This window comes from Poecilia latipinna, unplaced genomic scaffold, assembly GCF_001443285.1.
Source record: "Poecilia latipinna isolate Pla-1442-1.1 unplaced genomic scaffold, P_latipinna-1.0 Scaffold603, whole genome shotgun sequence".
Taxonomy (NCBI): domain Eukaryota; kingdom Metazoa; phylum Chordata; class Actinopteri; order Cyprinodontiformes; family Poeciliidae; genus Poecilia; species Poecilia latipinna.
Genome location: NW_015113219.1, coordinates 81,981 through 89,995, shown reverse-complemented (window position 1 = coordinate 89,995; position 8,015 = coordinate 81,981). Strand labels below are relative to the sequence as shown.

General features: G+C 38.1%; 1 long non-coding RNA gene across 3 annotated transcripts in view; it reads left to right on the top strand.

The window, feature by feature from the left end:
• Window positions 1–8,015, top strand: part of LOC106953787 (uncharacterized) — a 61,038-nt gene that overhangs the window by 21,475 nt on the left and 31,548 nt on the right. For 2 of the 3 annotated variants that reach the window (XR_001426254.1, XR_001426255.1), the window contains exons 2-3: window positions 3,458–3,526; window positions 6,871–6,936. This is a non-coding gene — a long non-coding RNA (uncharacterized LOC106953787). The remainder of the gene's footprint in view (window positions 1–3,457; window positions 3,527–6,870; window positions 6,937–8,015) is intronic. The other variant, XR_001426256.1, reaches the window with a different exon arrangement.

Here is an 8,015-nt window from a genome sequence, read left to right as displayed (position 1 = left end):
GTACAATGATCCAGGTGTAGCGGGTACCAGGGTTCCAGACCCGTTAGCAGCCGATGATGAAGCTGAAAAACAGCATTTGTGTGAGCACACGGGAGACGCAGTCTGTGTGTTACTCCATTTTCTCAACTTATGAGAAACGACAGAGCAACAGGCAGCTCTGAATCCCCATGCGCCCCCTACCGATGAAACACCGTTACTGCACCCATCATTAACCTTTTATTTCCACTTTTGTGGGCACACATCAGTGGGCATCACACAAGGCATACCAGAATATTCACCAATGACTGGTTCAAAATAAAGTTTTAGATGACTCAAAGTTTTTCTAAATGTGAAAATGTGGTTAAAAGGTGATGATGATTTCACAAAGGTGTGTCCACTGCTTTCTAAATGCTGTTGAAAGAGCTGATCAAATTCACTAACCACATCTGACTTTCAACATTTTGATTAGGCCACATTTGGAAAGCAAAGATGGATTTAAAAATATCATTGGATCTCTAAAATTAGGCTTTTAGGCATTTATTTATGCAAGTTATTTCTGCAATATTTTCTCCTTCAGGTTGTGGACTGCATTTTAACTGGACCAATGTACTTGGATTGTTTTTGGAGAAGATTTTAGTACATTTGCTTGGCATTGTTCCCCAAATCATCACCTTTTCACCACAGTTGGCATCAGGTCCTAATATGTTGTTTGGTTTTTGCAGTGCATCTTGTGGTTGATTCAGGTAGATCATTGCAAATATAAGTTGTGCAGCCATGATCTTTTTACACACATATGGCAATGTTTTGGCACAAGTGTTACTTGTTCAAGATTTTTCTCCTTCAACATTGAATATTTATGCGCTGCAGTCTTATGCTTTGGTTCAGTTTGACAGAACAAATGTAATGCATTTTTTTCGACTTGTGTATAATCCTTTTTACAGTAGGGTGGACTTCTCAGTGTTTGGAAATGAAAATCACTTTTCCCAGATTAATGAGCAGCAACAATTGCCTCTTTGCGGTCACTGCTGAGGATTTTCTTTCTTGAGTTGTTAACACACACCTTCATGAGGGTGTAAATTCCTTCATGGACTGACTGGATGTAGTGACTAAATGTGATGTGATGCAGTATCATGGTTTTCTAGCTATTTCTCTTGGAATGCATAAAGAATTTGGATTCCTTTTTCTTAAAAAATAACCCCACAAAAAAAACTAAAATTCTTATTTGTCCAAGGAACAAAATACAATTAATAAACTCACCTGGCTCACATTTCAGTATTTCACCTTGAAAAGACAGACTTGGCGACCATCTGGAAAGACCATATGTCCTCACACTTCTGAGTCCAATGAGAAAAGAATTTCAAGGCTCTTTGGACAAATTAGCATCACTGTTCACACAAAATGTCTGTGGGTGTGCTTGGAAACATGCATTGTTTGCTTTATTTTGAAAGCTTGCTTGGTTATGTTCCAAAGAACAAGACCTGCCAAACCTTTTGCTTCTTCTAGGGTGGTTCATAACTAAAACAAAAGTGGGAGTCTTTATGTAATACGATTTTTTTTCTTCAGATATGCTTTAATGAATAACTGGACTCTTGATTTTCTTATTTAAAACAAACAAAAAAACAGACAATTTGTGGTCCTCTTATCATTACACCTCACCTGCAAATGTAATAAACACATTTCTACAACAGTAACTTCCATGTCCAGCCAGGAAATTATGTGAAACATGCAGACGCATAGCTCTTTGAAAAATGTATTCACACCCCCAACATTTTGGTTTAGATTCAAATGCTATTCGTGGAAGAAAACCAACACTAAACATGATCTTAAATACACCATTTCCCTTCATTTGGGGGCGGTATTATGCTGTGGAAAATCTGGTTTGAGTTGACTGAAAGAGCTAAATGCATGAAAATGCTGAAAATGTTTCAGAAATGCCCAATTAAGAATGTGGAGGTTCATGACAAAATGTGTAAAAGTTCAGCAGCTATGAATGCTTTTTCCAGGCATTGTAGTAATACATCTTAGCCTGAATCTATAAACCTACAAAAGCAGGAACAAAAAAAAAAAAAAAAAAAAAAAAAAACCACAAACTAAAAGCGAAAACCTTTTTTCTGCTGGTGGTGGCTGTGTGCTTCAGGCAGTTCTCTGGATGACTGGTGGTGCTCGGAATAGGCTTTGGTCATTTGTATTCCCAGTGGGAGGAAAAATCCATTTCCAACAAGCATCATAAAAAAGAAACCAAGAACAAAAAGCAAAAAGCTAAAAGGACAGACAAAAGAACAAGGCAAAACAGTGAAAAAGTGCCATGGAGCCCAAAGAATCACCAAGTGAATTATCAGAGGAGGTGTTGTGATGCAAAGAGCAAGGCTGTGGTGTGTCTAACTCCGCCCACATTGACCTTGCTCAGACCTCCTGAATTTATCCATTCACAGAGGATTGCACACACACACACAAAACAATACACGCCATGATTGAAAACCACCAGGAGAAACTGTTGTCAGGGGTCCAAGCTCTAACTGAATGCATTCCTGACTTCCTTCCTGTTTTCACTTGTCTTTTGTAGCACAGTGAACAACACCAACTTTGATTCACAGACTGTTCTGTTTCTCCTCTCCATCTTTGTTTTTGGTGTGCACATGCTTGAGTGTGTAGGTGTGTGTGCTTTCCTTTTGACGCAGGGTAGATTTGTCGATTTGGACCCCCACCATTCGCACCCCTGAGCCAAAACACACTGCACTTTTGTTCAAGCTTGCCCACTTGACTGTAGAAATAGCACTTTTCTTTCTCCACCTTAAGAAACAGTGACAGCAGACTGTGAATTTGCACTGAAAGATCCAGAAAACTGCGTTTACTGCATTTTTATTAATTTTTTTGTAATTTGGATGGAAACGGACAAAAGCCGCCATTTTTGGCTGATAATACATGCATAATGCAACACACACAGCATAATCATTGAATGGAACAGTGTGATAATCATAACTTTCTTAATTGGTTCTGCTGGTGGTTCATGTGTAAAATGTGCCATTATGAGTTTACTAATGTGTGCTATGATATTTGAATAATTCCTTTGTTATATTTGTTGCTGCTTTGATGACCAGCAAATGGCACCATGGTAAAGTATTTACACACTAAAAGGTAATGCAGTGAAGGTTAAAGTCGACTCGCCTCTGTTATGTCACTGATTTGATTTGAGAGACAGTCACATAACTATACTGTAAACTGGGTGGTTAGAATGGAGAGCAATATATAAGCCTAGTTTGAGAAATGCATTGTTAATATGAACATGATACTGTTAACACTTGTCTAATGCAACACCATGTCTTTGCTTGAATTTCGATCTACAAGCTGCGGATTACAACAGGACTGTATTTGGCATTTCTCCTATACGGCCAGATATGAGAAATGCCAAACAGCTTTCGCAGGTGAAGATTTCAGTGTTGTAAGCCATCCTTAACTTTTGTAACCTTTGGTATTTCAGATCTGCTGTCTTGGGATCAGACTGTATGGTGTGTTGTCAGACTTTTCCATCTAAAGACTGGAAGACAAGGTTGGTGATTTTTTGTTTTTGTTTTAATTTTCCTGACTTGCCACAGATTCTCAATTGGATTGCCTGTGTTCATTCTGTTGTAGTTTTGGTTTCATACCAGAAATGCACATGCATATAGGCCAAAAATATTTAGCCTTAATGTCTTCCAAATGTACTGTCTTCCAAGTGGCTTGTGGCTATCTCTTATCAGGACTCCTTATGGTGCCTTTTCAAAAAATGTCTTTCTTCTTGCCACTCCTCCATATTGCCCCAACAAACAACTGTCTTGTCAACAGATTCACCCACCTGAGTTATGGATCTCCGTAGGTCCTCCATAGCTACCATGAACACTTACACCAAGATTTTGGCCTCTGAAGTATGCAAAACATCATCCGTGATTGACACGTTTTATGTGCTCTGTGTTGTCATGCTTAAAAAGCTCCCTTATTTCATCACTGTGTTGTTCCGTGAAGTGCCAACATATTCCATTCATAAAAGACAAACGCTGCATGCATTAAGCAAAAAATTCACTTTTTTCTCAGTAAAACATCTCGGAGCCAAACTCTGATGTCCATCTGTCACTGTGTTCATAGGGTTTGCAGAATGACAGATTTCATACACAGTGGATCCATGCAAGAGTTTGGAATTATGGAGAAATTTGGTACAGATATTCAGAGTCTGTCAAGGGTAAACACTGTCATCCACCGATTCAGTTCGAAACAGATGACACATGGCTTTGCACAGACATTTGCACACATTTACATAAAGCATTTGGGAGTTTCAGTGACATGGATTACCATAACATTTGGTATCGGAATGAAATGTGATCTATGAAATGTGATCTAGAAAGACCTCAGTTATTATCTCTCACTTTATAATATTACAACCATGTTGGCATTTTCATTTGAAGCAGGTTAGTATTCACTACAGGGAACATAGCAGGTTTCCTTTCATTTTAAAGCAAAAGATAAAAAACCCAGGTAAACAGAACATCAAATCTTCCAGCTTTCTCCTTACACTTGACATATAATGTTTAATTTCAACTTGTCTCCTGTTAAATTTTCAAAAGGTTTTAATCAGAGCACATTGTTCCATTACACAATTCCTGTTCCTATGCACTTCAAAATGAAGACGATAGGCTCAATTTTGCTGCTGGAAGGTTTTATATGAAACCTGCATCGACATTTTTAAAGCCGAGCTGCATTTTGAAGAGCCATCGCTAAATGAATGACGACAGCAGGGTGACCACCAGCCTTTCATTCGTTCAGCCTACAGCCCATTCACACACTTCCCCACACAGACTCGCCCCACACTGCTGACCACAGACAGTAGGGATATGATTGTGACTAGAGAGGCTCTCTCCATCCCTTTCTTTTTCCTCAGTTATTCCTTACCACAAACACTTTACTCAGTCTGGTACAAAGAGGACTTTGTGATGGAGGGAAGCCAATGTCTTTCATTGTACTCCCGAGCTTTGTCTCAACATCCATGCACATTGGGGATCTTTCAAAGCCATTATTAGGAGACTTGTGATGATGAATCATAAATTTTTTGCTAAAATTCAACAAAATGGAAGCTTTAATAAGATGTCGGAGGAAAAAAACATTTTTTAATGGGTATTCTCTATACGTCCTCTCTTTCTTCCTTTTGTCATCTGCCACTCCTTCTCTGTATCAGTGTTCACATCAAAGCAGCTGACAATGACCCCTTTCTTTCCCGCCATTGTGGTTCTTTGTCTTCTCCCACTCTCAATCAATGTCCACAGCATGTCACATGGCCAAACACGCTCTCAGTGGCCTCCCAGTGTGTTCTCATCAATCTGTCTCCTTCTGTGAGGAAAATGACAAGACATAACTGGCAGAAAAACAAGGACATATTCTATTATTGGATAAAACCATACAGGATTTAAATTTTTTTTTTAAACTGTCGGTCAGAGGTTCATAAACACTTGTGAGAAGCATTGGGGTCACATTGATCTTAGGTCTTTCAGCCATTCTTTTTTCACAGTGGATTCTATCTGAATCCACATAAAAATCTCCACCTTTTTATGTCAAGGTGATTTCTTTTTTCTGCCAGCATATTGCATCAGAATAAACTGAATACTACCTAATTGCTCAAGATGTTGATTTTATTTCTTCTTTCAGATAAATAGATTTTTTTTCACATTCTTTTTTTTTTTTTTTACATGTCCCTACTGAGTTAAACCAGGTTTTCCTCTGGTTTGATTTTGGAGCATATCCCCCTCCCCAAATCTGCTAATTATCTCATAATCTTTGGGAGTTTGAGGAACTTTCTACTTTAGTTTTAGATTTGTCCCTCTTGGCTTTCCATATTTTCTTTTTCAATTTCCTCTATAGTTTTACGGTTCTTTGTACTTTCTCTTCTGTACTTTAATATGTAGTATGTTCTTTTTATATTCTTTGGTACATGTGTAGTCTGGTAGTCGTGGTGATGTCACAGTCTGTGTTGAGCTTTTTTGTGTTTCTAAGTTTGCATCCTAGAGTTTACTGTCTAGTCAGTGCTAGTTCTCTGTTCCCTGATTTATTCAACATCTTCCCTCTGAATCTCGGCTTCCTGCTCTTCCCAGATGTCTGTCATCTATTCATTCACTCAGCTGTCTTGCAATCAAACCCCTCTGCATAAATGCTACTTGTTTTTACCTGTCTTTCAGTGTAGCTGATTGCTTTTTGCCTCTCATTGGTCTTACAGTCTTATTTTTTTATTTTTATTTTTTTTCCCTTGAATTTGCACACCTGTATATTTTAAAGCCGTACCGTGAAACATACAGGAGCTGTGGGTCTATTTATTAGCCTGCAGTACTGATTCAAATCAATTGTGATCGCCTGAATGAGTGTTTTGCATGCCTGACTAAAACCTTCAAATCTCACTATTCCCCATGACAACAGTGAGTCATCTCTTTCTGTGGCTTACAGGAACACACATGCACGCAATTCTTGTGTAAATGGCACTTTCTGGGTGCTGACAGGCAATCATATCCTTGTTCTGTGACAGAATGTTTGAATGTAGAGTTTTTGTTCACATGCATGTACCTGAGGTACAGACTAACTACAAATTCATGCAGGTAAATGTCCTTAGTTTTTTCTCTTTAAAAATACAACTTTAAAAAAACAATGGAAAAGGCGCTTTTGCGATGCATTACGCATCACTTTATATAAAGAAACAATTTTGACGGTTTTTGCTTTGACAAGTTTAGCAGTTTAAGTGTTCACTTAGTGGTTATGGCGTCAAAATAGCAGATAGGTTGACATTTTTGCATCTTGTTGCAACAAAATAGAGAAAAAAAAAAAACCTCAGTGAAAATAAAATAAAAATTCAACCGTTTCTTTGTCTTGTGTTTTCCCCAGGAGGCAGGCCATCACATTCATGTCAGTGGATGTATACTGCTCACTCGCCCACAAAGATGACAAAAGGTTTGAATTTGAAGTTATTTTTTTATCGTTTAGTATTAAGGTAAAGAGGAAAAACTATGACATAAAATTCATATTGGTTTTGATGTTTGTAAGGGAATTATAATAGTGGATATTTTATGGAAAAATAAAGGACATGGTTTCCTATGATTAAACAAAATTAACCAAATCGGAAAACCAACACATGGGAGTTGATAGGTGTATGGATATACTACAGTAATAGTTAATTATGATTTGTTAATGTGTTAATGGCATTAACACCTCACCCCCGTAATTAATTATGGAATAATTAATAATTAATTATGGCTAATTGAAAGCTGAGCTGCAAGAATTTTGACTACATGCCTTTTGAAATTCAATATACTTCCAACTATTGTATCCAGACAGTCCTTTGTCATTGCAAAATTTAAGTATTTATGTAGAGACGGCAATCACTGTTCAATATATAGTTCAGAGCTATGCTATAAGCACAGGTATACATGTTGTTCTTAGCAGAGGAGAAATGTCTATATTACATTGTGAAAAGTTGTGTGCAAATCAGAGCCAGGATTAATTAATGTCTTTTTAAAAAGGCCACATCTACCTCAAGAGGGGTGAAGCTCCTAGCTGTTTGACTCAAAATTTAAAGATATATTGGTGTGAAACCAGGTTTATTAAATCTGAGACGTCTTGTTGTTTGTACCGTGCATTTGACTGATTTTACATGAGTGTTTGATCACATGGGTGAAATGACTCATCTGTGGCTTACTGCTTGGAGGACCAGGCATCCATTCTCGCTTGCGTCTCTCCTCTTACTGCTACGAAACACTTCCCACACACACCCCACACAGAGCCAAGCAATACTAGGTCAAGTTGTCCATGTGTCATTAAAAATGGATAACCATTTGACTTGCCGAGACTGGTGTGTGTGTGAGCAAAAGTGAACGTGTGTGTGATTTATTGCGCTGCCACTGAGGAAATAAAAAATGTCCCTCATTCCCTGATCCATTTTTGGCAAGATGCTGGCAGGTATGAGCAGGAGATTAGACTAACATGTGGGTGTGACTGCAGGTTAGTGCTTTTAAAATGTGTATAGGTGATGG